The sequence below is a fragment of the Bubalus bubalis genome, chromosome 18 (genome assembly GCF_019923935.1).
Source record: "Bubalus bubalis isolate 160015118507 breed Murrah chromosome 18, NDDB_SH_1, whole genome shotgun sequence".
Lineage (NCBI taxonomy): Eukaryota > Metazoa > Chordata > Mammalia > Artiodactyla > Bovidae > Bubalus > Bubalus bubalis.
Window position 1 is genome coordinate 47,498,951 of NC_059174.1, and position 27,003 is coordinate 47,525,953.

The 27,003-nt window shown below is 49.4% G+C and overlaps 1 protein-coding gene across 10 annotated transcripts in view; it reads left to right on the top strand.

Moving 5' to 3' along the window:
* The window catches only part of SIPA1L3 (signal induced proliferation associated 1 like 3), a 254,721-nt gene that overhangs the window by 74,364 nt on the left and 153,354 nt on the right, over positions 1 to 27,003 (top strand). Inside the window, exon 4 of one of the 10 annotated variants that reach the window (XM_044932264.2) lies at positions 23,936 to 24,114. The exons of the other annotated variants lie outside the window; for them this stretch is intronic. The gene's annotated coding sequence lies outside the window, so the exon portion shown is untranslated. The remainder of the gene's footprint in view (positions 1 to 23,935; positions 24,115 to 27,003) is intronic. 10 annotated transcript variants of the gene reach the window in all.

Genomic DNA, 27,003 nt, shown 5'->3' on the forward strand with positions numbered 1-27,003 from the left:
ACACACACACACACACACAACACACACACACACACACACCTGATGCGCTTGAGAGGGGGGATGGTACACACACACACACACCCACCCACCCACCCACCCCTGATGCGCTTGAGTTCAGTAGGCTCATTACTGAGGAGGGGGGATGGTGCAAAGCAGCAGTTACCAGGCGGTGTGCAGCTGCTGAGCTCTCTCCTGGCCTGGGGATTGGCCAGGGCTCCTGGTCACTGTGAGGCCCAGTAACAGCGATGGCAGTCCACCATGAAGTGAATACTTGGGGCTAGAGACCGGTTTCTCTTAGGGGGCTTGCTGGGAACAGGGTAGACATTTAGGACATGTGGAATTTGGGTGTGAGGCTGTGAATCCTTGCAGCTAAAGGCTTTGGAGTCACGCAGTCAGCATCTGTGTCCTAGTCTGTCCTGCACTAGCTGCGTGACAGATGGGACTGCACGTCTCTGAATGTCAGGCTCTTTGTTTTTGAAGTATGCACCTTGGGACTTCCTTAGTGGTTCAGTGGTTAAGACTCCATGCTTCTAATGGAGGGGGCATAGGTTCGATCCCTGGTTGGGGAACTAAGATCCCACATGCTACGTGGCATGGCCAAAAAAATGGCGGGTGGGGGGTGAAAACACCTCGTCAGGGTGTGTGTATACGGAAGGTAGGGGTGGTAAGTCACTGAGGTCATCTCGTGGAAAGTGTTTAGTCCGGCACCCCATGAGTGTTGAGTGCACAGGTGAGATTATGTCGTGGGAGGCAGTGTCACTGAATGGTTAGGGCAGGGCCTCCGGAGCCACCCCTCCCAGTTCTATGGCCTTGGGCCAGTGGCCTTAGCCTCTGTGGAGCAGCATTTGCTCATCCTAAAACGAGGATAATGCTTGTCCTTACCTCATAAGGATGCTGTGAGCATTGGGTGAGTCAGAACCTGTGAGGCAGTTAAATTAGCACAGGGCCTGGTGCTCATGCCTGTCATGGTTTAATTATCATTAAGAATGTGGGCCTGAGGCCTAGCAACCAGGTGAGGAGAAGCCTTGCACTGAAGAATGTTGTGAATGGGCTGGTTTTAGAAAACTCCACTTAGGTCAGCCAACTTCCCTCTAGGCACAAGAGACAGTGATGTGAGGCTCCTTTGGTTGTGTGAGGGCCTCTTCTCCTTTGAGATGGGAGTTGGCCTCTCAGGGCTGAATAACGTGAGCTAGAAGCAGGCAGTGAGAAAGCCAGGGAGTGGAGGTGCTCCAGGGCCCCGGGCCTGAGTTCCACCCGGGTTCCATGAGGTGCTGGCTGTCTGGTCGGTTGTGAGGGTGAGAATGAGCTCCAGAATCGGCTGACCTTGATTCCAACTCTGAGCGGTATGACTTCAGGCGAATTCCTCAATGTCAGCGTTCAGTTAGCTCGGAGGAGCTTAGTCAGCGCCGGCTATTCTGGGGTCAGCAGGGTAGTGAGGAAGTTAGGAGGGTGGACCCCTGAAAGTTAGGAGGCTGGACCTGGATTCAGCCTTGGCTATGTCACGTCCCCACTGTGGGACCTTGAGCAAGCGACTTAATCCCTTCTGAAGCTCAGTTCCCTGGTCTGTGAAAGGAGAGTGACACTGCTTTGCCTGGGGTCATGTGAGGATCCTGAGTTTGTCTGTGTGTGTGTGTGTGTGTGTTGGTCCCTCAGCCATGTCTGACTCTTTGAGACGCCATGGACTGTATAGCCTGCCAGGCTTCTCTGCCCCTGGAGTTCTCAAGGCAAGAATACTAGAGTGGGTAGCCATTCCCTTCTCCAGGGAATCTTCCTGACCCAAGGATTGATCCTGGGTCTCCCGCATTATCTATATAAAGTCCTAAAGCAGGACCCAGTACAGGGAAAGTCCTTAGTGCCCATTGGCTGTTGTTCTTGTTGTTATTATTATAAACCCACCCTGGAAGACAGTGTAAGTGAAAGAATGAACCATGGATCCATTCCAGGGGACAGAGCCCTAGTGAGGGAGTTTAGGGCTCTGCATCTGAGCTGGCATCTGAGCTTTAGTGTTTCTAGAATGTAAGTGAAAAGAATGTGCAAAGGACAGGGGGTGGAGGGCTAGGAACCTGCTAACTAGGAATGATGCCTTACTGCGGTAGGGACAGGTTTCCCAAGGTCGGATCGTTCCACTGGATAATTTGAGGTGGTATGAGTAAACACCTTAGACAGTTTCATAGTCGTACTTTTATTTTCATGCATAACAGGAAAAGAATTTCAATAGCATATCAAACCCGGTATTCCATGGCTGTTACTGCTTTGGGTGAGGCTAGCGATGGTATGTAAGCCAAAATAAAAGGGAATGCAATTAAAGAAAAGTGCAAAGTAAGTCATGATACCAGTGGTCTGAGGACATGGCAAAAATGGTGAAGGTGCGTACAGATCCCGGCAGCCAGGACATGTGCGTTAGGAGAATGGGTCTGAGCTAGTTTTGTTGTTAGGTTTGGTTTTTTTTTTTTTTTGGCTGCATCAGGTCTTAGTTGCGGCATGCAGAACCTAATTCCATGACCAGGATGGAATCCGGCCCCCTGCATTGGGAGCATGGAGTCTTAGCCACTGGACCACCAGGGAAGTCCTGCCAGCTGGGTTCTAACCTTGTTTTTCATCCTGGAAAGGCTGAGGCTCCCTCAGGAGGCTGCCAAGCTGTTGGGCCCCTTTCGCCCCTCTTTTCCTTGCCTCTTTCTTGCCCCTGAAGGAGGGGTTGCAGCCGCCTCAGAGAGGGGCTGCAGCCCTGGCGGCTGTAGCTCCCTCCGTCTGGGGTGGCAGGGCGGGCGCTGAAATGTACCAGGTGTCTGCAGCCGGCCCCTCCTCTCTCGGCCAGGGGATGTGGAAGCTGCAGTATGGCCACGAGCAGCCCACTATGATAGTGGTAATAATCTGTAAGCAAGATTGAGTGAGCACCCAACAACATCCTAAGCGCTTTACATGCGTGATGGCATTGCACCCCTGCTCTGTGAGGCGATGTGCCAGTGAGGATACATCGGGCTGCAGGTAACGAGATGTCTGGTGAGGACTCCCCCATGGCTCAGTGGTAAAGAACCTGCTCTGCTGATACAGGAGACATGATTTCGATCCCTGAGTCAGAAAGAGCCCCTGGAGGAGGAAATAGCAGCCCACTCCAGGATTCTTGCCTGGGAAATCCCGTGGACAGAGGAGCCTGGGGGGCTACAGTCCATGGGGTCACAAAGAGTCGGACACGACTGAGCGACTGAGCACCCACCTCATGTGTAGGTTCCAGGGCAGATTCTGCATAGTGAGTGTTCACCAGTGCAGGTAGGGAGTGCGTGGTGGAACCTGGAGCAGTGGCCTCCCACGTGGAAAGCCCAGGATGCTACCTTGCCGGGATCCGGTGTTCTCATCTAAACCTTGATTGCTTGCTTTCAACTGTCAGCTCTGGCACATAAAAGCTGTGTAACCCTGGACAAATGACTTTGCCTCTCTGTGCCGCAATGTCTACATTGGTACCAGGGAAAAAAGTGCTTAAGACGTTGCCAGGCACATGAGAAGCATCAGTAAATATTTTTTTGTTGAGTCCATGAATGGAAGAGTCAAGTCAGAAGATACATGCTGGTTGTCAAGGTTTTGGGGACCTGTATTGCCAAGAGGCCCTGCAGAAAGGCATTACTCCATCATACCACCTGAAGTGACCCGTTTCCCTACTTGTTAGTCAACATGAGGTCTAGGAAAAAATACCTTCTAGGAAAAAATTCCTTGTTACTTTGATCAGTTAAGAAACCAGCTTAATATTGTGGGCACATAAGGACATGTCTGCATACTTCAGATCTACCAACTGAAACACGTAAAAGGGAAAGGGCCTGATATCTAGGGTTTACTTTAAAATGCTTCAGACAAAAGGAAAGGGGTGGAGAGAAATAGGGAATAGACGAAGCTAATGGGGCAGAATTGATCATTACTGAATCTGCATTTGAGTAATTGGGAGTGCATCATACTTTCTCTGCATTTTTAGAATATTAGCAAAACTAAAAAAACCAGCCCCCCCTCCCCACAGCACGCGCCTGTGCACACACACACACACACAGCACCTAAAGATTGAAGCATGGTGAGACATTACTGAGCTCTGGCTGTACACAGGCATTTAGCAGGGCCCAGGGCCCAGGTGGGTTGGATACATGGCAGCCTTACAGCCCTTGGTTACCCCTTCTCTGCATGGATGCTCTTCATGGGGAGACTGTTTTGGTTCAGCACCTGCTGCTGCTGCTGCTGCTAAGTCGCTTCATTCGTCTCCAACTCTGTGCGACCCCAAGGACTGCAGCCCACCAGGCTCCCCCATCCCTGGGATTCTCCAGGCAAGAGTACTGGAGGGGTTGCCATTTCCTTCTCCAATGCATGAAAGTGAAAAGTGAAAGTGAAAGTGAAATTGTGCCCAACTCTCAGCAACCCCATGGACTGCAGCCCACCAGGCTCCTCCGTCCATGGGATTTTCCAGGCAAGAGTGCTGGAGTGGGGTGCCATTGCCTTCTCCAGGCTCAGCACCTGGAAGGATAGTAATTCTCAGACCCTAGGGTGCAATTTCTCATCTCCCTCCCTGAACTGGGCATTCTGAGACTTTTTCCTGAGATGGAGGTTTTCCCTTCCTAACCTGGAGGGAAAACAGACTCCCGAGTAATTAACTCCTGGGAAACCCCCACACCCCATGGTTGTGGGTCTGGTTTTGCCTTGGGGTTAGAGGGAGTCACAGAGCTGCTTTCTGTGTGATGATGGCAAAAACATAAGCGACTGATCCTCTGTGGTGGTTCAGTATTGATTCTCGCCCCACTCAGCCTCTGAACATGCCAAGAGCAGTCCCTGCCCACCCCTGTCAGACAGCCGTAGCCCCCAGCCCTCTCGAGATTCGTGTGTAAATACATGGCGGGCAGTCAGTTTTCAAAGCCTGTTTTCCAACCCACTGGGAGGTGAAGTTTGGGAGGGGCTTTCACATCCCATCTGACACTAGGTGGGGTCTCAGTCAGGGGAGTGTGATCCACCCAGGAACTGACCCCCGGTCTCCTCCAGAAAGGTCATCATTTAAGAATGTTTCTTAGCCCAGCAGAGACCTACATGTGTGTGTGGTCAGCTCTAGTTTCCGGCTATCTCACTTATGCTGAATTTCAACAATTTCTCATTTCCTTTAGGAAACAAAATGAGTCTGGAAAGAAGTATGAATAATCATGATGACAGACTTGGCAACAGGGACATTGGGAACCTTGCCCCGAAGCTCATAGTTGGTGTCATTGTTGTCAGGGTCTTGATAGTTGAACCCAAAGGAAGAGGATCCCTGGGGCCAGATGACTTGGGTTCGGATATTGGCACCACCACTTAACGGCCATGTGACCTTCGGAAAGTCATTTAACCTCTCTGCCTCAGTCTTCTCATCTGTAAAATGATAATAGTACCCGCCTTATGGGATTGTATCCTTACCCCGGGCTTCCCAGGTGGCTCAGAGGTTAAAGTATCTGCCTGCAGTGTGGGAGACCTGGGTTCGATCCCTGGTCGGGAAGATCCCCTGGAGAAGGAAATGGCAACCCACTGCAGTATTCTTGCCTGGAGAATCCCATGGATGGAGGAGCCTGATGGACTACAGTCCACAGGGTCGCAAAGAGTCGGACACGAATGAGTGACTTCACTTACTTACTTATGGGATTGTAAGGATTAAATGAAACACGGTTTGTAAAAACGTTTAAAATGGCCTCATTGAAAGTCGTTGCTCAGTTAATGCTAGTGGTGGTGATTGTTATATCCCATTATGGTCACGCGGAGTTAAGATTGAGAATGACTGGTCTGTGGGCCCTTCCCTGGTGGTCCAGTGGCTAAGACTCCGAGCTCCCAAGGGGCCCGGGTTCAGTCTTTGGTCAGGGAACTAGATCCCACTTGAGCATGCCCCAGCTATAAGAGCCCACACGCCGAAACGAATATTGAAGATCCTGCATGCTGCAGCTAAGACCTGGTGAAGCCAAATAAATATATATGTATATATATTTTAAAAAGAAGAAGAAGAAAGAAAAAAGAACCAGTGGTCTGTAATGGTGGTTCAGATGGAAGCAGAAGTTAGAGGATCAGAAGAAGGGGGTATTCTTCCTTCCCAAGTCTGTAGTTTGGGGAGACAGACTTAATTTCACCATTTAAAAATATTTTTCACTCTGTTTAAAATCTAGAAAAGCACAGGTGGAAGACTTAAAGGAAGAAGAAAAATCTCTTCACTGCTCTATACACATACTGCTCACACTAGAGAAAGAAGACTAGAAGGAAATGAACTGACATCTTTATAGTGGTTATTCTCTGTGGGGAGATTATGGGTAACTTTATATTCTTCTTGGCACATTTATTTTCCAAGTTTTTAATGTGTATGTGTAAGCATATATCACTTTCATAAGCAAGAAAAATATTTTGAAAGGTAAAGAATCATGTGAGCTGTGGCTTCTGGGGAAGCTAGGTGTAATTCTCCCAGAACAGAGCTGTCTGTCTAATGTTTGAGAAGCTTGTGTTCCAGCCTTCCTTGACGAGGCATACGCCACCCTATAACATTTCTACTCAGAAAATCCTTATTATCAAAGCTGATTCCTCAGCATCCAAGCCTCCACCTGCCCAGCCTTGCTCTAGGTATTCACACTGTCTCCCATCCTGTTCTCAAGATGAAAGAACTCCAGGTTTTTTTTGGTGGCTCTGACCTTGAGAAGGAGGCTCATTTTTAAACGACCATGACCAGTAGTAAGTTCCCCTCACATAGGGGTATCTCAGCTCACTGCCGTGTGCATACGGGTGCTTTCGTGTTAGCTAATGTTATGAATAACTATAAAATTGGGAACAAAGCAGTTGATTTATTTATTCAATAAACACTCATTGAAGACCTGTCCTGAGCCAAGTATCAGTGAGCAAGGCAGACTTGGTCTGCCCCACCACAGAAAGAGAGTGGAAGACGCAAGAAACACACGGCCACACAGCTAATCCCCAGCTTCTAAACATTCAGAAGGATAAGATTTTTTTGAGCCACAGGACAGGCGCTTCCCAGAGGCTCCCCAAGGAAGTAGAATTTAAGTAACATACTCCGGGTGCAAATGGAAAAAATGAACTTGGTGTCCATCTCTAGATAAGCCTCGCTTCCGAACGTTTCCAGCTGTGGGCAGGGATCTCCAGATGGGCGTTGCTATGGAAGCATCTTCCAGTTCTCACTTCCTGAGTTTATTTCCGAGTTTCCCGCGCCCATGCCAGTTCCCAGCTGTGGATACAGACGTGGGGCGGAGAGGGGTGGGTGGCAGTCCGGTCTTCCTGCTGCCTCATAGCTGTGCGGAGAGCGGATGTGGCTGGAAGCCAGCCGGGAGCCTCCTCCTGGCTGAGTTAGTTGTGGAACCTGCCGTGTCGTGGTTTCTCTTGCATCCGGGCTCTTTCCTTTGTCCGCTCATGGGACTGTGCCAGCATGTCCCAGCCTGTGTTTTGAAACTTTAGACCCCAGCTTGTATTCGATGGAGAAATGAGCTCATGAGGGCTTCCTCCGCCACCCAGCTAAAGAAGTTGAGTCTAATCTCTTTCATTCAAATTCCCTCACCCTCCCCTCGGAGGTTAGATTTGCCACCCTCCTGACAGAAACTGGGCTGGCTGTTTGTTCTTTGGGACTGTTAGTGAATAAAGGATTTGATGACCTAAACAAAGGAGTAGCAAAACAAGATGGGGGAGGGCTGTAGCTAATTGCTGTCTGCGATTGAGACCTTTCAGCTACCCTTCGATGCTTTAGAATAATCATTGCTAACATGTTGAGAATTTACAATGTGTTAGGTATTCTTTAAATTGTTTCTAATCCTCTTAACCCAGTGAAGTGTTTATTATTACTATCCCCATTTTACAGCTGGATAAACTGTTGTTGTTCAGCCGCTCAGTTGTGTCCAGCTCTTTGCGACCCCGTGGACTGCAGCACGCCAAGCTCCTCTGTCTTCACTGTCTCCTGGAGTTTGCTCAAGTTCATGTTCATTGAGTCGGTGATGCTGTCTAACCACCCCGTCAGGGTAACTTGTGACAGGGGGCAAATTATGTTAGTCAAATTGCTTTCTTGTTGTCTTAGAGCTCCTTAAGGCCTGCCATTTTAGCAGCTTTTTAGGCCGAAAAGGAAGATTTAACAAGAGGGTGCTAGGATGGCCCAGAGAACCAAAGCAGGGCCTCGGGAAGGACTGTGTACCAGTTACTTGGTTACAGGTAGTGGAAACACCAAGTCAGATGGGCATAACCCCTAGGGGACAAGATTGACTCACAACTGGAAAGCCCAGAGGTGGGACAAGCTTCTGGGCTGGTTGGCTCTGGAGCTCAGGGCCATCCCCAGCAACGCACTTTCTCTCTGTCCTTCCATTCTTTCCTCTGATTTCCGAGTCATCCTCAAACCTGGCTCTCCTGGAGGTAGTAGAGGTGGCTCTCCTGAAGGCTTTTGTCATCTCATCCTTGGCCCGAGAGGTAGAGAGAGTGTCTTATCCCTCAGCCATAGTGCAAAGCTGCGGAGTTCCTGTCTGATTGGATTAGCCCGAGTCATGTGACTCCCTGAACCAATCCCTGTGGCGAAGGGCTGGAGCCACACAAACAGGCTGGTTGCTCCCACCCAAAACCACTCATGGGGAAGGGCAGAGGGGGTGCTGGACAGCAGCCAGCCTGTGCATTGGAACCAGCACACAAATGCCACCAGCAGGGTTCTCTTCCTCATTCCTGCCCCCGCCCCCATCTGCTTTATCCACTCTCTCATATTCATAGTCTTTCTGCCTTTCCCTCTGCTCACTGACGACCATCTACAGACCACGCTGTATACCTTGTAGTGGGCTCCCAGAAAGGCCAGAACAACCCAGGGTAGGGAGGGTGTCTCCCTGTGGACTCATCACCCAGGGCCAGGGAAGGGTTCTCAAGATGGGCTCAGTTGCGGTCAGGTGCTCTTTCTGGACCAATCAGCTGTGGGCAAGGATGGAGTCATTGTTCCCTCTGTCCTCCCCTCCCCACCAGGTGCCCCACTGTATCCTTTTCCCAGGACCTCTGGGCTGAGTGTCATTTAAGAAGGACCCCTGAAGACAGCTTCCCAGGCGGTGCAGTTGTAAAGAATCTGCCTGTCAGTGCAGGAAATGCAAGAGACCCAGGTTTGATCCCTGGGTCTGAAACACCCCTGGAGTAGGAAGTGGCAACCCACTCCAACATTCTTGCCTGGAAAATTCCATGGCATCAAAAAGAGTTGGACACGACTGCACACACACAGACACACACACACACACTCATGCACACCTGAGGACAGCAGTTAGGCCTCACTTCTTGACACTAAAACCTCATTTTATTTCCAAGCGGCTGGACATGAAGGGTGTCCCTTGCATTTTCCACAATCTTGGAGCTGTCCCCTTGCGGAAATGCCAGCTCTTAAATCCCACCAGGCTGAGCAACCTGTGGCCCCTGCTCGCCCCCTGCCCCCAGCCTCATCCTGCGGGCCCCTCTACACTCCACCCTCCAGCTACCTGGCTGGCTTTCAGTTCCTCCAGCACACAACATTTGTTCCCTCTCCTGGAGTGCTTCCTCTTCTCCCGGTCTTGCTCCCCACCCTCCCACCACCATTCTGGCCTCCCTGTGCCACTCCTCTTTCAGATTTCCCCTGACACATTTCTGCAGGGGAGTTACCTTGACCACACACCCGACTCTTCCTCCCTGAACTACTCAGCTGACATATTCAGGGCCATTCATCCTCTCAGTGAAAGGATCAAATCTATTTTGCTAAAGTTGTAACCCTTTCTGTCAAAGATATGCCTGACTAAGTTTTGGTGAGGGAATGAATGAAGTGGTAGTAACAGTAGTGGTCTTTTTTTATATATTTATTAGGCTCCACTGGGTCTTAGTTGCAACATGTGGGATCTAGTTCCCTGACCAGGGATCGAACTCAGGCCCCCTGCATTGGGGGCTTGGAGTTTTAGCCACTGGACCACCAGGGAAGTCCAAGACTTGGTTGATTATGGCAATTGAACTCAATCTTTAGCCCCTCTCCTCTACTCAGAGGTCGGGGGGTGGGACTGAAAGTTCAAACCCACTAATCCAAGTTGGTTCTCCTGGCAGCCAAGCACCTCAGTGGGTGTAGGGGTTTGGGGGGAATCCTTGGGTTTCCCCTAGGGACTTCCCATTAGTCACCCCATTAACAAACTCAGGTGTGGTTGGAAGGGGCTTGTTCTGAATAACAGGACACTCCTTTCCCCTTTACAACTCTGTAGCTACTTTAGGAATTTAGGATAAAACAACAATAATTTGAAACAAAAGATGTTCCCTTTGCTCTTATCACTTAGGAAATTCCCAGGATTTTAGAAACTCAGCACAAGAAACATAAGTTTGAGCAAACTCTGGGAGATGGTGAAGGACAGGGATGCCTGGCGTGCTGCAGTCCATGGGGTCACAAAAAGTTGAACACGACTGAGTGACTGAATTGAACTGTGCCAGAAACAAAGGCCAACTACATTTCTTACTATAAATCACACCACCACAATACATATTTCTATACATTCTATGTGTATAGTCTACATATATTCAACATGGCACATAATAAGATAAATGCCAGTTAAGATCATGCTGAGATAATAGTTTTCATCTCTCAGAGGCTTCCCTGGTGACTCAGACGATAAAGACTCTACCTGCAATTCAGGAGACCTGGGTTCGATCCCTGGGTCGGGAAGATCCCCTGGAGAAGGAAATGGCAACCCACTCCAGTATTCTTGCCTGGAGAATTCCATGGACAGAGGAGCCTGGCGGGCTACAGTCCACAGGGTCGCAAAGAGTCAGACACGACTGAGTGGCCAACACACTTTCAGTCCTCAGAAGGGCAAGAGCAAAAGGTGAGCTGCTGGCAGTGGTGTGGGGAAGCAGGCAGGCTTGTCCAGTGCTGCCGGCGGCGGGTGAGCAGGACCGTTGTTTTGGAGGGACTTGGGCAATGTCAGCCCCACACTTGCACACCCCTCCCTTTGAACCCTCTCATTGCCCAGCACTCCCACTTCGAGGAATTTTTGCCTCAAAAGATGTTCCCGAGTATGAGAAGTGATCTCTGTCCAGCATGGTTTGTTGTAGCACCGTTTGGCAGCACAGAAGCTGGGAACTGCCCTCCATGTCCCTCATTGTGAGGGGCCTGGATGAATCAGTGAGGTTCATTGTACAGTGGAGCACTGTGCCACTTTGCAGGGGGCGTGGGGTCCTGATAGAGAGTGCCTTTCGTGTCTGTGGTACACCACCAAGTATGAAATAGTGAAGGAAAAGGAACACCTTTTACAAATGATGTTCCATTGGGAAGGGCAGTTTGGAACCTGAGGGGAAAGTGTAGGTGTTTCAGGAACGGGGACCCCTTCCAGGGTCTGAGAGTAGGCTCTTGTCTAACCCTCGGAAATGAATTATCCGAGGAGACACACATGCTGATAAAGCAAGAGACTTTATTGGAAAGTGACGCCTGGGAGGAGAGCAGGAGGTTAAGGGAACCCAGGAGAACTGCTCTGCCACGTGACTTGAAGTCTCAGGTTTTATGGTGATAGGATTAGATTCCCAGTTGTGTCTGGCCAATCATTCTGACTCAGGGTCCTTCCTGGTGGCACACGCATTGCTCGGCCAGGATGAATTCCAGCGAGGAGAATTCTGGGAGGTTGGTAGGACACATGGCATCTACAATGACCTTTCCGGAATTCTTCTGGTTGGTGGTGGCTTGTTAGTTCCGTGTTCCTTACCAGGACCTCCAGTTATAAAATAAGCCATGCAGATGGTTGCTATGGTGCCAGGCCAGGATGGGTGGTTTCAGTCAGTGTGTTTCCCCTAATACAGGTTTTTCGAAGATTCCAACCCCTAGTAGCCCAAGAGCATGAGTCACTATCAAAGTAGATACCTTAGATTTCTATAGCAGGGGCTGTGTTCTTGGCTCTGTGCATGTGTGTATATTATGCATACAGCCAGCCAGCTATATCCAAGATTATGTATGTGTGTGGGTATGTGTGTATATATAATTTCACTACTTTACTCAGGTCTCAGCTTGAATGGCCCCTCAGAGAGGCCTTCCCAAGCACCCTGTCTAAGACGGCTCCTGCTCTGTTTCCCTTCATAGCAACCGTTCTTACACATTTGTTTGCTTTCTGCACCATCCTTCTCAATTCTGAGAGCAGCGATCATGGGTCCATTCCTTGCCTTATCTCAGTGTCTAGAGCAGTGTCTGGCCCGTAGTAGTTGCTTAATAAGTCTCTGCTGAATGACAGTGGATGCGCCTGAAGAATGAAAATTGTCCCCATGTTAGATGTGGACCTGAGGTCCCCAGAGGCCTTGACCTTCTTTCAGGGAACAGACTGAGGACCCACTGCTCTTCTGACTGGGGAAGAGGCAAGAAGTGGCGCTAGACTGCCTTTGATATGGCTAAAATTCTCGCTGTACTCACATTTCCACCTTGAGAGATACAGATGCAGGCCGGGGGGTCTGCCTGTGAGGCACTGAAAAACGAGCCTGTACTGTTCTCATCTGAAGCCCACTTCCCAGACTGTCTGTGGCCCATCTCTCCCCTCTGGCTTGCATTCATGCCATGGAGAGTAGCTTAGAGGGGGAGAGAATCTTCCAACCTGAAGGCTTCTCTCCTCTGGAGGACCCTTCATTTCCGCCCTGTGCTTAATATTATCAGAGTCCAGTTTGGGCAAAGGATGTCGGCAGATGTGAGGAGTTGAGAGCATTGTTTATGGTTTCTTCAGTGTTTGGGGTATAACAGCTTTGCTAACATTTTTTAGGGCTCCCTCTGTGCCAGGCATTTTGCCAGTCCCTCAATCCATTACCTTAATCCTCCCAACAGGCTTGTTCAGGGGTGGACATGACCCACCCACCCCACCTCCACCTTTACTGATAAGCAGACTTGGACTCGGAAAGGTCTGGTCATGAGTCATGGGTCACATAGCTGCTGAGAGGCTGAGCTGGGATTTGATTCTGGCCCTCGCTGACCACCATGAAGGCATTCTCCCAGCCACGTGGCCTTACTGCTTGTCCATCTGCTCTGGGTATTCTCCTGGTGGCCAGTGGTGGAGGGTCTGGTTTCCTTCAATGCGATATGATGGATTGTCGGTCAGGTCACAAAGCCCCGCTGGCCAGCATGAGGCCTTGTTGGACTGGAGGAAGTGGGTGGAGAGCCTTCTGCTTGTTTCTTTTTCATAGACATTTACCACACAAATGACCAAACTTCTGTTTCTCTTCAAGACTGGTTTTCATCTTGGGCAGGAGAGAGGGTGGGAGAGCAGCCAGGGGAACCCTGTTACCACCCCGTCAGATCTGTCTGTCCTCTGCTCCCTATTACCGAGTAAAAACCAAAGTCCTCATCGTCCCCACACAATCTGCCCCACCTTGACCTGTGATTTCTCCTCCCACTCCTCACCTGTCTGGCTCCTTCCATGGGCCTCCTCAGTGCTCCATAGACACCAGGGTATGTACCCTCCTCAGGACCCTTGCTCCGGCTCTTCCTGCTACAAGGAAGGCTCTTATCTCATACCCATGCACTTTGCTCTCACATTATCTTCTAGGGCAAAATGTGTAAAGGCCCTGGGGTAGGAATAAGCTTGAAAGGGGAAAACAGGCCAGTGTGGTGGAAGCATTTGGGTGAGGAGTAAAGTGGAAGGGGATGAGGTTCCTAGAGGCGTTGAAAAATTTTAAGCAGGAAAGGGGTCTGGTCCTTGTTTGATTTGATCCTTCTGGCTGAGTGTGTGTAGAATAGAATCTGGGAAGGCGAGAGTGAACTCAGGAAGACCAACAGCAGATGTCAGGGAGCTGTCCAGGTGAAAGATGGTGCTGGCAGCTTGGCCTGAGAAGAAGGAAAAGGGGGTGGGGGGTGGCTTCCCTGGTAGTCCAGTAGTTAAGATTCTGCCTTCCAGTGCAGAGGGAGCTGGTTCAATCCCTGGTCAGGGAGCTAAGATTGCACATGCCTCAGGGCCAAAAAACCAAAGCATAAAACAGAAGCAATATTGTAACAAGTTCAATAAAGACTTTAACAATGACACAAAATTAAAAAGGCAAAAGGAAATAGATTCAGGTCGTGTTTTGGAGGTTGTGGCAACAGAACTGGTGAATGGACTTGCTGTGGAGGGTGAGGGAAGGAGAGACATGGACTCTGCTGGGTGTCTGCATCGCACTTTGTTGGCTTGTCTCTCCTGATGGTCCCTCAAATTGTCTCCCGTTTTCCCCATTCGCGGAGGCCGCCCACACCCTTGCCGGCCAAATCTCGAAGGATCAAGGGCTAGGGCATTCCAGGTGGAGGGAACCACTCCAGCTAAGGTTCTGCCGCACCTGGCCCAGCTCGGGTCAGAGTGTGAGCTGCAGAATGGGAGCACAGGGCCTCAATCCACCACCTGAATCCTGTGGACCTGCTGCTGATTTGAGGTGGGTTTTCATGCTCTCCCATCCCCCGCCTTCCCCTGAGTAGCTTTCTCACCTGGCCACGGCCAGTCCCCTCCCTGCCCCGCCTCCCCCCCGCCCCGACAGGTGAGTCCGGAGCTGCAGGCAGTGTGGCCGCAGCAGGTGCATTCAGGTGGAGTGGCTGCCAACGCTCAGGGCCCTCGCTCTCTACACGAGCTCAGCTTTGTCGTCCTGTCATTTGGGTCACGCTGGGGCCTTTGGTCTGGACCAGCCCTGCAGGCTGACGGGCCTGTAGGAAGGGAATGAGAAGACCTCTTGCTTCTCTGAGCTCGACTCTTCCTTATTCTTCATCCCCTGTTCCCTCCTGTCTTGTCCTCAGAAGACAGGGCCCCACGGCTAGCAGCTGCTCCTGCAGCCTCCCTCGCCCTTCCTCAGAGGCTAGGGGCACTTGGGGGTCTCCAGGCTGCTCGCTAATGAGGCTGTTCAGCCAGCAGGAATTTAAAACCATGACCTGCACGCCCGTGAGGAGAAAGCGTCCCTTCTGTCTTCCGCGCTTGGTGCCTTCAGGTCCCTAAAGACCGGCTCCCACACTGGCCGGGGTTTCTCTCTTGTGCCATCGGGAGGTGTCGGCCAGGCTGACTTATCAAAATTAGTATCTCTGGCAGTTTGCTTTCTGTCTGCCCAAGGGCTGTGGAATTAGAGGAATTGTGGATCTCACGAGCAGGTAAAATGTGATGTTTGAGTTTGCACTAGGTCAAAAAATGGGGGCTGGGGGGATGGACAGCCTTGAAGGAGAAAATATAGGGCATTAATGAGCTCAACTGAGTCTTCTCCCACGTTGCTGGAGGACATGTGAATCATAGCAACCTTTTTAGAAGACAGCCTAAAAAAGAAACCTTATTTATTTTTGAATGAGCAGTCCAGGCACGTGATAAAGCAGTCAAATGACACAGAAAAACACGTACAGTGAAAATCAAGTCTCCCTCCCCAGTCCTTCACCCAGTTCCCCTCCTGTGAGGACACCCATTTCAGGTGTATTCTTCCATGACACTCTATACCCCAACAAGCACCTGTTAAACACACAGCTCTATCCTTTGATCTCGGAAGCCATTCTCTAAGCTAACTGTAAAATACTCCAGAAATAGCCTTTGATGCCTGCGAATCTACCCTGTGGAAAAAAACGGCCACCTGTACAAAAGGTTACTTACTGCAGCATTATTTGTGGTGGCAAAATGAAAAACAAAGCAAAACCCCAGAAGAAGAATGAACGCCCATTTTTCAGGGAATAATTGAGTAAAATATGGCACCTCTACACTGCAGAACATTAGCTGCTAAGACGAGTGGGTCAGAGCTCTCCTAGTTGATTTAGAGGCAATTCTTTGATGTAGTTAAGGGAAAGCAAGATTTCGAGAATTAGATATGATATGATTCTGTTTATTTAAAATACAGTGAGAAAAATCCGTATGTTGTGTATGGTATTTAAAAACAAAACAAAACATTTGTTTATTTGCCTGCACCGGGTCGTAGTTGTGGCACGCGGGATCTTTCGTTGTGGCGTGCAGACTTTTAGCTGTGGCATGTGGGACCTAGTTCCCTGACCAGAGATCGAACCCAGGCCCCCTGCACTGGTGCTGAGTCTTGGCCCCTGGGCCGCCGGGGAAGGCCCTGTGTGTTGTGTTTGAGTGGCAGCTATCACACTCATGCTCTGCCACGTCACACGGCCCAGCGCTCTGTCTTCGGGAGACTTTGCAGTGTCCTCCGTTGTGGTCAAAACAAACTCCACTCGTTGGACAACCCTAGAGGCCCCCTGGGGAGGGTATCGAACCCACATGAGGAGAGCCCATGGATTTGGTGTTGGGAAAGGCACCCCTGGACCTCTGTCAGCATAGGAGGGGCTCCTGTGGCATGTGGTAAGAAGTCACTTCTAAACAACAATGACAGGCTATTTGACCTACTTCCCAGGCACTTGGTAGGATGAAATAAGCAGAGTTTGGTCAACTGTGTGAAGCATGCAGTGCCACCAAGTCTGCCCTTTAGGAGAATAACCAGGAAGAGTCAGAGAAACACTGAAGCCAAGGCCTCAGGTCCCGGGCCGTGATCCTGGTGAAGCTGCCCAGGGCAGGCGGCACAGGCAACAAGTTACCTCACATCCACCCCCAGCCCACCATGCCACAGAGCCACATGGTGGGATGCTGCTCACACACACCCCCACTCAAAGCAGACCAACCCTGTTGCTGGGGAGAGTGGACCTGGAAGGAAGCCGTGGGGAGGACACGTCCCCAAAGGACGTTGTGTCTTGCCACCCCGGGGGCTCTGTTTGTGCTGTGGTCTGTGATCGTGCTGGCCCTGGAGTTGTTCTCTGTGAGGCTCTGCTTCCCTCCCCTTTTCCTGCTCCTCGACCCAGAACAAAGATCCATTCCTCCAGGATTCTGGTGTCCCCTCAGGGTGCATGTGGCTGTCAGCGGGTTGGGGGCTCATAACCCCAGTGAGTCACAGCTCATCTCCTGCTGGGCTTCCCTGGGCAATTGTTCCATTGCTAAGCCAAGTCCAATTCTTTTCGACCCTAGGGACTGTAGCCCACCAGGCTCCTCTGTCCATGGGATTTCCCAGGCAAGAGTCCTGAAGTGGGTTGCCATTTCCTTCTCCAGGGAATCTTCCCGAGCCACGGATTGAACCCAGGTCTCCTGCATTGGCAGGTGGATTCTTTACCACTGAGCTACCAGGGAAGCCCTCACTTGCAGTGGCTGTTCTCAATTGAAGCCTCCTCGCTCAGCGGACCACTTTTATCTACAGTGCTTTCTCCCTGCTCTTGACTGCGTTCCTTGTGCTTCCATCACCACCAAAAAGAAAGAGAATGCTTCCTGTTGCTGGATCAGCATCTCTTCCTCTGTTTCATCTCCTCCTGGTCGTTCATCAGAAGTGAGAGCTCACTGCTCACTGGCTGATCTGTTCACCCCCTCAGAGAAGGAAGGACCCGATTGTTGCTGACTCTGTCTTTATCTTACTCAGGGTGGGTAGAGTGGGTATGTGTGTGTGTGTGTGTATATATATTATACTATATATATATAGTATATATATACTAGTATAGTATAATATATATATATACATATATATATAGAGAGAGAGTATTCTCAGGTTTCTGATTTGGGTAGTTGCTGGTATCTTGTGGACCGCTGTCCACCAGTGGATGGCAGAGAAGCAGGTACAGGTAAGGATATTATATGGAGAGAGAGACAGAGAGAATGTATGAGAGAATATATATTTGATCGTACACACATATACATATGGAGAGAGAGAATTCATATCGTTATTGAAAATACAAAAATATGCCCTACAAAAAATCAGGCAGCGACTGTTCATTTATTGAATTCATTTAACAGGCATTTGCTGATCTGCTCTTCTTGTGCTGTGCACATTTGGAATCTGGTAGAAAACCACTTTGGAAAAACTCATGAGACCGTGTAAAGATCACTCTCGAATCTTCCTTTTCCGCCTCACCCCACCACCCCCTTCACTGCCAGGCCCTCATCAGGACTTCTCTGTCCGTGACCTGAAACAGATCATCACCAACCCTCTCTTCCATCCCGCTGCCCTCGCCCTGCTCCCAGCCACCAGCATCGTCCTTGGGTGTGACAGCAGCCACTTGACCCTTCTCCCTGCTTCTCTTTAACCCTGGCAGTCTCTATGCAACAACCAGAGGGGTCTTTCAAATGTCAGTCAGAGCACACCATCCTCCTCCTCCTGGTTAGACTTAGAATAAAGAGCATATGGCTGGCTGGGGCTCACACAGCCCTCGAGCTTCTGCCTCATCTCCCAGCACCCCCTCCCTCCCTCACCACAGTCATCTGGGCAAGAGGGCCTCCTCTGAGTGTCTTCAACAAATTCCTCCATCTCCTGGAATATTCTTTTTCTTTTTTTTTTTTTAGCTTTCATTAGAGACTTTATTACCGATCTGGTAATTCAATCTGAGTAGCCCTTTGAGTGTCTTTTAATTGAGATATAATTCACATACTGGGCTTCCCTGATAGCTCAGTTGGTAAAGAATCCGCCTGCAATGCAGGAGATCTCGGTTTGATTCCTGGGTCCGGAAGATTCCCTGGAGAAGGGATAGGCTACCCTCTCCAGTATTCTTGGGCTTCCCTTGTGGCTCAGCTGGTAAAGAATCCACCTGCAATGTGGGACACTTGGGTTCAGTCCCTGGGTTGGGAATATCCCCTGGAGAAGGGAAAGGCTATCCACTCCAGTATTCTGGCCTGGAGAATTCCATGGACTGTATAGTCAATAGGGTCGCCAGGAGTCAGACATGACTGACTTTTCTTCTTTCACATACCATAAAGTTCACCCTTTTAAAGTGTGGTTCACAAGCGTGGTTCAGTGTTTTTTAGTGTGTTCACAAGATTGTGCGACTATCACCAGTATCTAATTCCAGGATGTTTTCATCTGCACAGGAAACACCCTGTACCCATTAGCAGTTACTCCCCTTCCGTGTCCCCCCACCTCCCAGCCCCTGGCAACCACTGATCTACTTTCTGTCTCTGGATTGTCCTATTCTGGGCATTTCATATAAATGGAATCTCCTGATATGAGGTGGTCTTTTGTGATTAGCTTCTTTCACTTAGCATCATGTTTTCAGTATTCATCTATGTTGTATACACGAATCAGTCCTATAATCTCTTTACAACTGAGTAATATTCCACTGTATGGATGTATCATGTGTTATTTATCCAGTCCTCATTTGATGGGTGTTCTGGGATATTCTTACTCCCATTCTTCACATGGCTTCCTTCTCCTTTCTCTTCAGTTTTGTGCTGAAACTCACTCAGGTTTCCTGCATCGTACTTCTTAATGGTTTGCACTTGTATATATATTTGTTCCTCTGTTTGTTTATCTTCTGTCCTCTGTTCCGGACTGTGAGTTCTGTAAGAGTGGGGACCCTGTCTGCTTTTTTTTTTGGCTGCAGGGTCTTCACTGCTGCTCATGCAGGCTTTCTCTTGTTGCGGCGAGTGGGAGTACTCTCTAGTTGCAATGCACAGGCTTCTCATAGTGATGGCTTTTCTTGTTGCAGAGGACAGGCTCAGTAGTTGTGGCTCATGGGCTTAGTTGCCCTGTGGCATGTGGAATCTTCCCAGACCAGGGATTGAACCCATTTCCCCAGCATTGGCAGGTGGATTCTTAACCCCTGGAGCAACAGGGAAGTCCCGACTCTAATCTGCTTTTGTTCACCCTGCCTCACTCAGTGCCCAGAATAGGGTAGTGCGTAGTAGTTGCTGGATGAATGACTCAGTACATCTCATCCAGGTCTCGCTTTACATCCTCTTAAGGCAAAATGATTGTAATTCCTTTCTGTGGGAAATTCTGTATGTAGTATTCTACTTACTGTACCTAGCTCTCTACTTTAAATAGTGGCGGGTTGCTGGAAGGATTCCTCTGGTGTAGAACACTGCCCCATCTGCTGTGTAAGGCCAGTGTCATTGGAAACTGCATGTGGCTGCCAGTAGCAGAGATGAGAAGTAACAGTTACAATTTAGTAACATTGTAAACTCAATGGCAGGTGGTTTCTCTTGTGAGTAAAATGTCCTGAGATCTGCAATCTGGAGCTGGGCTGGCAGCTCCATAGTCCTTGGGTAAATCAAGATACTTCTATCCTTTTGCTTAACCATCACTGGCACAAAACTTTCATCCTTAAAGTGGCTTCATGGTCCACTGTGACTGCTGGAGTCAAGCCAGTGAGTCTGTAATCCGGGTGGGAATCGGGGTAGGGAGTGGGGCACAAGAGTGTGTGTGTGTTAGTTGCTCAGTTGTGTCCGACTCTTTGCAACCCCACAGACTGGAGCCCACCAGGCTTCTCTGTCCATGGAATTCTTGAGGCAAGAATACTGGAGTGGATTGCCATTCCCTTCTCCAGAAGAACTTCCCAACCCTGGGATTGAACCCTAGTCTCCTGCATCTCAGGCAGATTCTCCACCGTTTGAGCTACAAAGAAGGCCACAAGAGTATAGTCCAGCTCTTTATTCCTGGTGAGGAATTTTCCTTGAAGTCCCGTAACAACATCTCCCTAACTTTTGTTGACCACCCCTAGCTGCAGGTCATCTTACATACTAGCAAAGTATTGCTCAAATTTTTCCAAGCTAGGCTTCAACAGTACATGAATCGAGAACTTCCAGAAGTTCAAGCTGGATTTAGAAAAGGCAGAGGAGATCAAATTTCCAACATCCACTGGATCATAGAAAAAGCAAGAGACTTCCAGAAAAACATCTACTTTTGCCTCATTGACTATGCTAAAGCCTTTGACTGTGTGGATCACAACAAACTGGAAAATTCTTGAAGAGATGGGAATACCAAACCACCTTACCTGCCTCCTGAGAAATCTGTATGCAGGTCAAGAAGCAACAGTTAGAACTGGACATGGAACAACGGACTTGTTTCAAGTTGGGAAAGGAGTACATCAAGGCTGTATATTGTCACCCTGCTTATTTAATTTATATGCAGAGTACATCATGCAAAATGCCAGACTGGATGAAGCACAAGCTGGAATTAAGATTGCCAGGAAAAATATCAGTAACCTCAGATACGCAGATGACACCACCCTTATGGTAGGAAGCAAAGAGGAGTTAAAGAGCCTCTTGATAAAAGTGACAGAGGAGAGTGAAAAAGCTGGCTTAAAACTCAACATTCAAAAAACGAAGATCATGGCATCCAGTCCTATCACTTCAAGGCAAATAGATGGGGAAACAATGGAAACAGTGACAGACTTTATTTTCTTGGGCTCTAAAACTACTGCAGAAGGTGACTGCAGCCATGAAATTAAAAGATACTTGCTCCTTGGAAGAAAAGCTATGACAAACCTAGATAGCATATTAAAAAGCAGAGACCTTACTTTGCCAACAAAGGTCCATCTAATCAAAGCTATGGTTTTTCCAGTAGTCTTGTATGGATGTGAGATTTGGACCTTAAAGAAAGCTGAGTGCTGAAGAATTGATGCTTTTGAACTGTAGTGTTGGCAGAGACGCTTGAGAGTCCCTTGGACTGCAAGGAGATACAATCAGTCCATCCTAAAGGACATCAGTCCTGAATATTGATTGGAAGGACTGATGCTGAAGCTGAAACTCCAATATTTTGGCCACCTGATGCGAAGAGCTGACTCATTGGAAAAGACCCTGATGCTGGGAAAGATTGAAGGCAGGAGGAGAAGGGGATGAGAGAGGATGGGATGGTTGGATGGCATCACCGACTTGGTGGACATGAGTTTGAGCAAGCTTTGGGAGTTGGGGAATGACAGGGAAACCTGGCATGCTGCAGTCCATGGGGTTGTAAAGAGTTGGACACGACTGAGTGACCAAACTGAACTGAGCTTTGGGGGAGCTTGGGAGATGTAGTCTTTGCTGAGCATCCCAAGAAGAAAGGGAAGAATGGCTACTAGCTGGATAGCTAGCACCAGAAGGTCCATTTCCTGCCCCTGGGTCCTGGCAGCGAACTTCTGCCCATTGGCCTGAGCCTTCAAGCCTTCTCCTTCCCTAAATGGCCAGAATCAAAGGAGTGCCTTTCTTTCTGATTGAGCCGAGAGGGAGATTTTGAAGCCTCTCAAGGGCCTTTAGTCCAAAAAACTGACCATGTCACCAGCATTAAAAATAATGGTATCACACCTTTTTAAACATTTAGTACATGATCAGTTCTGCTCTAAACATTTTTCATGAAGTAATTTACTTCATGGGGCTTCCCAGGTGACTCATTGGTAAAGAATCCACCTTCCAGTGCAGGAGACACAGGTTCGATCCCTGGTCCAGGAAGATCCCCTAGAGAAGGAAATGGCAACCCACTCCAGTATTCTTGCCTGGAGAATCCTATGGACAGAGGAGCCTGGTGGGCTACAGTCCATGGGGTCTCAAAGAGTCAGACACAACTGAGCAACTGAAAAACAACAACAACAATTTACTTTATCCTCATCTCCACCTTACAGATGGGGAGACTGAGACACAGAGAGGTTAAATAATCCTAGACCTTCTCGCTGTTAATATTTCTTTTTCATTCTTCCCTTTCAGTGTATACAATGAACAAGAGGATTAAAAAATAAAGCCTGACCTATTTTGGTAGATTGACCAGTGTTCGGTCTCCCATCTGATGAGCTGAATTCCAGAGAGTGCTTTGTGGAAAAGCACTCGGCAGTCGAAACCACATTTGACAGGCTGTTTTCATAGGAGTGCAGGAAGGGGCTTAACTTTTGGCACATCCAGCAAATGCCTACTGACAGGAGGAAAAAGGATCCACAAGCTCTGCAGTATTTCCCCAGCCCGTGAGCCTGCAGCCAGTAGACCTCAAAGCATTTCTGCCAGTGGGCGGGGCGTGGCCTTTGAAACCATGGCCTCTGCGACAGCTCTTAGGGTCCATGGGGAGAAAGAAGGCCCTCTCCAGTTCAGATCCTTTGAGAATTAATTCAGGCACCATCTCATCTTTCTGGATGCCTGTGATCTGGGAGGTAGTGAAGGACAGGGAAGCCTGGCATGTTGCAGTCCAACAAAGAGTTGGACACAACTGAGCGGCTGAACAACAGTAATGATCAGCCATGCTTGATGGAAATCTCTGATTCTCAGAGTTCACCTCTGAATTGGGACTTTTTGAGACAGTTTCAGTCTCCTGTTAGTGGCCCTTTACAAACTCTGGTTAGTGGTGTGCTGGTGCACTGTGATGGAGCAGGTGTTTCGGTCAGGAGTGCATTGGGCTGCAAGTATCAGACAGCACAGGTGGCGTTGTCACGTCAACACATTGGAGGTGGTTCGTGTCTTATAACACCTACAGGGAGAGGATGTGACTCAGTAACTTGGCAGAGTGAATGCCAGTGCTGTGCCCCATCATGGCCGCAAGACGGCTGCTGCCCCCACCCTCCCCACGGGGCTGGGGCACCCTGAGAGTTCAGTCCTTTCCTTCTGGCAGAGTAGTGTTCTGGAGACAGGAGGGAGCCTCTCAAATCCAAGTATCACATCCACATTCCAAGCTGGAAAAAGGCAGACTGGTGAAGGGGCAGAGGGTCATGTGGGTGAGCCTCATTCTTTTCATGAAGAGAGCAAACACCTTCCCAGATGCCCTGACTGAGAAAGTTCGCTTACCCCTGTGTGGAGATATGATTCTGCTTTATCTTCTAGACTCACTTGCAATTTCCTTTTGCGTTTAGGTCTTGGATCCATCTGAAAATGATGTCTGAATGTGGAATGAGATTGGGTTCAGGCCTGAGCCTTTTCTGTTAACTCTATGTTTGGGAAGTGGCATGGTTGGTGGTTCTGGCACCAGACCCATTGGGTTCGAATTCTGCCTTGCTGCACCACCTCCTTGGCTGTGTGACCTTGGGCAGACTCCGCCTCTGTGCATCAGTTTCCTGAGCTGTTAAAAATGGGGATGCTGGTAGACCCACTTTCACAGGCTTGTTATGACGGTTAAATGAGTTGATAGTTGACTTGAAAACAGTTCTGGCATGTAACAAAAATTAAAGCCTTACCCTTCAAGCCAGAATGAGAATTCACAAGGTCTCGTGGGTCTGGGGACTTGGCAGGGAGTCTCAGACCCCAGTCAGTGGGGAAAGTCACTGAGGTCACTGTCTCTTTCTCTTTGCAAGAAATGGCCAGACTGTTCTCTGAAGATGACTGTGGCAACATACGCTCCTACCTGCAGAGACGTCCCCTAATTCCATAACTTCAGTACATTTGATGGTGTCAGACTCTGACTTCTTAGCCAGTCTGCTGTGCTTAAGATGGTCACTCATGGACGCTTTACCTGAGCAGTTTTTCTGTAGAGGTATGTCATGTGCCACTCAACCAGAAGTTACCTGGGCTAGGCTGGAGGCAGGACAACCATGAGACGGTTCCCCCCACCCCACCCCACCCCTGGCACAATGAAGACCTCAGTTCCATGCTCAGAGCCCAAAACCAAGATGCTTCTCTGGGACAGGGTTGGGGAGGGGTGGAGGCTGAGGAGAGGACAGAAGATGAAGCTGTAAGATCCTCGTAGTGAGCGATCCAGCCTTGGTCATGACTGTGGACCGAATCAGTGAAAGAACCAGTGCTGAATCGTTAGTGTGTGTTATTAATAGAATATAGGTCGTAAGAGAAAACATGATTAATTACAAGAGGATCCCAGTGGCTGTCATACAAGATAGCAGTTAAGGGCCTGGATTTTCCCACGGCAAAGTCTTTTCTTCCCATAGCAGCCTTTCTTTGTTGGCAGGTGGGTAGAGGCAGTTCAGTGAATGGAGATTTTCCGAAATTGCTGTTTCAGGGACAGGGTGGGGATGGGTGTAATGGGAATCTTCTCTAAATGAAGGGGTGATTGGACCACTTTATTAGTAGGTGAGTAGGTCCCTCATGCCCCCAGTGTGAAGCTCTGGTAAAGTCTAAAAAGGAGAACACAGCTTGTAGCAGAAGGCCCCTCCTGGGCCTGGTTCTCCTTCACCTCGAATTGAAATGCCTAGGCTATCCACTTACAGACCTGTCTGCTTCAATGACCACCTAGTCAGGGGGCTGCCTAGAGGTTGGATGAACACTAGCCAGGATGTGTGTCTTGTTCAGGAAAAGACAGAAAGCTGCCATCTCAGGGCACAGGGAGAGACAGGAGCTGGTAGGGCCCGGTCCCAGCCTTTGGGGCTGCTGATCCTGCCCACTGGGAAAATGGGTGCCAGCACCAGTCACAGGCTCTCACCCGTCAGATTAGCCACCCCTTTACCCAGGTGGCACTAGTGGTAAAGAATCGACCTGCCAGTGCAGGAGATGCAGGTTCGATCCCTGGGCCAGGAAGATCCCCTGGAGTAGGAAGTGGCAACCTTCTCCAGTATTCTTGTCTGGGAAATTCCATGGACAGAGGAGCCTGGTGGGGTACAGTCTATGGAGTTGCAAAGAGTTGGACATGACTGAGCACGCACGCACACAAAGACTTCTTTACTTGGTCTTTGTGAAGAGGTGTGAGTGGATGACCTTTTCCAAATGAGTTGAGGTGGAAACTGAAGGGAAGAAGTGCAGAGACAGAAAGACCCAGGTGCATAGGCTGCTCTGGGGCCAGGAGAGCAGCCCCCGGGCTGGCTGGCCTTGCAGAAGCACCTTGCCTGGAGCCGTGGCTATAAAGCCGGCTTCACAGGATTTCGTCGAGGATCAAAGCCAAGATCATTAACATGTAAACACCATGAAATGTGATATAAGAGATTGGTTTTCAGGATGTTGATTGTGGAGTAATGGAACTTTTGTCAGATACTTCCCTGAGAGCCCATGTTTAAAAACAGAAAAAAGTAGATCTGCTGTAGGGGAACGGGGGTACGGAGGGCTCCTGCTGTCTCCCTAAGGACCATACTCAGGGGAGTTCAGGGTGAAACCTCCTGGGGCTCTGAGGACGCTCTGCCCCCAACTGGCCCTGAGTCCCAGGCAAGACATCTCAGCATCCTGAACCTCAGTTTCCTTATCCATTAAGTGGGCAGATCAGACTAGCTTGAAGAGTTCTTCACCCGGTTCCTATGAACAGAGGTTTCAGAGATCTTTGGCATCCCCAAGACAGTTTGGGGGGTGGAGACAGGGAGGGGGCATTCCTAGAGAGACGTGACATAGTTTTGTTTTGTCAACTCCTTGGAAGGATTATGTTCATTGGAACACGAAGGAGCAGTGTTTCGATTTCTGAGGTCGCTTCCAGTTCTAACAGTTATTTCTGTTGTAAATGATAGAGTGAATCCTCCCAACTCAAAGTGGCTTAAACTGCAAAGGGGGAATTCATGGCTTTGGGACTTGAAAATCTCAGAGCTGGCCTGACCTGAGTTTGAACTCAGGTATTCTTGTCAGGAATCCACCCTACTCCACTTCTGCATTCTGCCTCTTTCGGCTTTGACTTTATTCTCTGGTGACCATCCCCTCCCCCAGGGGCCAGAGAAAAAGCCTCAACAGCCCCTACCTTCCACCCATTTCTTCCTCCCAGTAATCCAGCAAAATGTCCGGGGTCGACTGTGATTGGCCTTGCTTGGATCACGTGTCTCTCCCAAGAGCCAATCGCTGTGGCTGAAGGGAGGAGTCACCAGACTTGGAGGCAGGCCAGGAGCCCTCTCACCCCCAGGTTGTCTCATCCTGGCTTTTGTTTCTTGCTATAAACCCTAGGAAGCAAGGTGCGCAGCCCTGTGACTGTAACCTCTGTGACAGGTGAGCCAGGGCTGTTGCTCTGGTGGGTGCTGGAATTACTTAAGCAACTCCAGCGGGGGTCCTTCCTTCCCAGGTGGTGTAAGAGGGGCTCTGGGCTGTCTGGGGTCCTGGCTGAACTCCTGGTGCTAAACCCTGCCTTTGCTGCATTTCCACACCCCTTGGGCATCTTCCTTTCTGCTGCGACCCCTCCTGTGTATCAGGGACCCCAGACTGATGGACATCACAGCTTCCTCCATTTGACAGGAAATAGATTCCCAGCTCAGAGAGACGTGGCACCACTGCACGTCACTGCTGATGTGTCTTTAAAGAGCCATGAGCATCACTCTAGAGAAAGAAAGGCGGGAAATGAGTGGCAGAAAAGCAATTTCCGATGTAGTTAAAAAGGCACTGATTACAGTTTTACAGGCAGGGGCTTCCTGATCATCCCAAGAATTTTTTTAATAGAAAGCCTGGTGATAAAGGAAGGTGTTCTAGGTGCTTCTGGTTCCCTCCTGCCCTTCCAAGCATGTTGAAAATC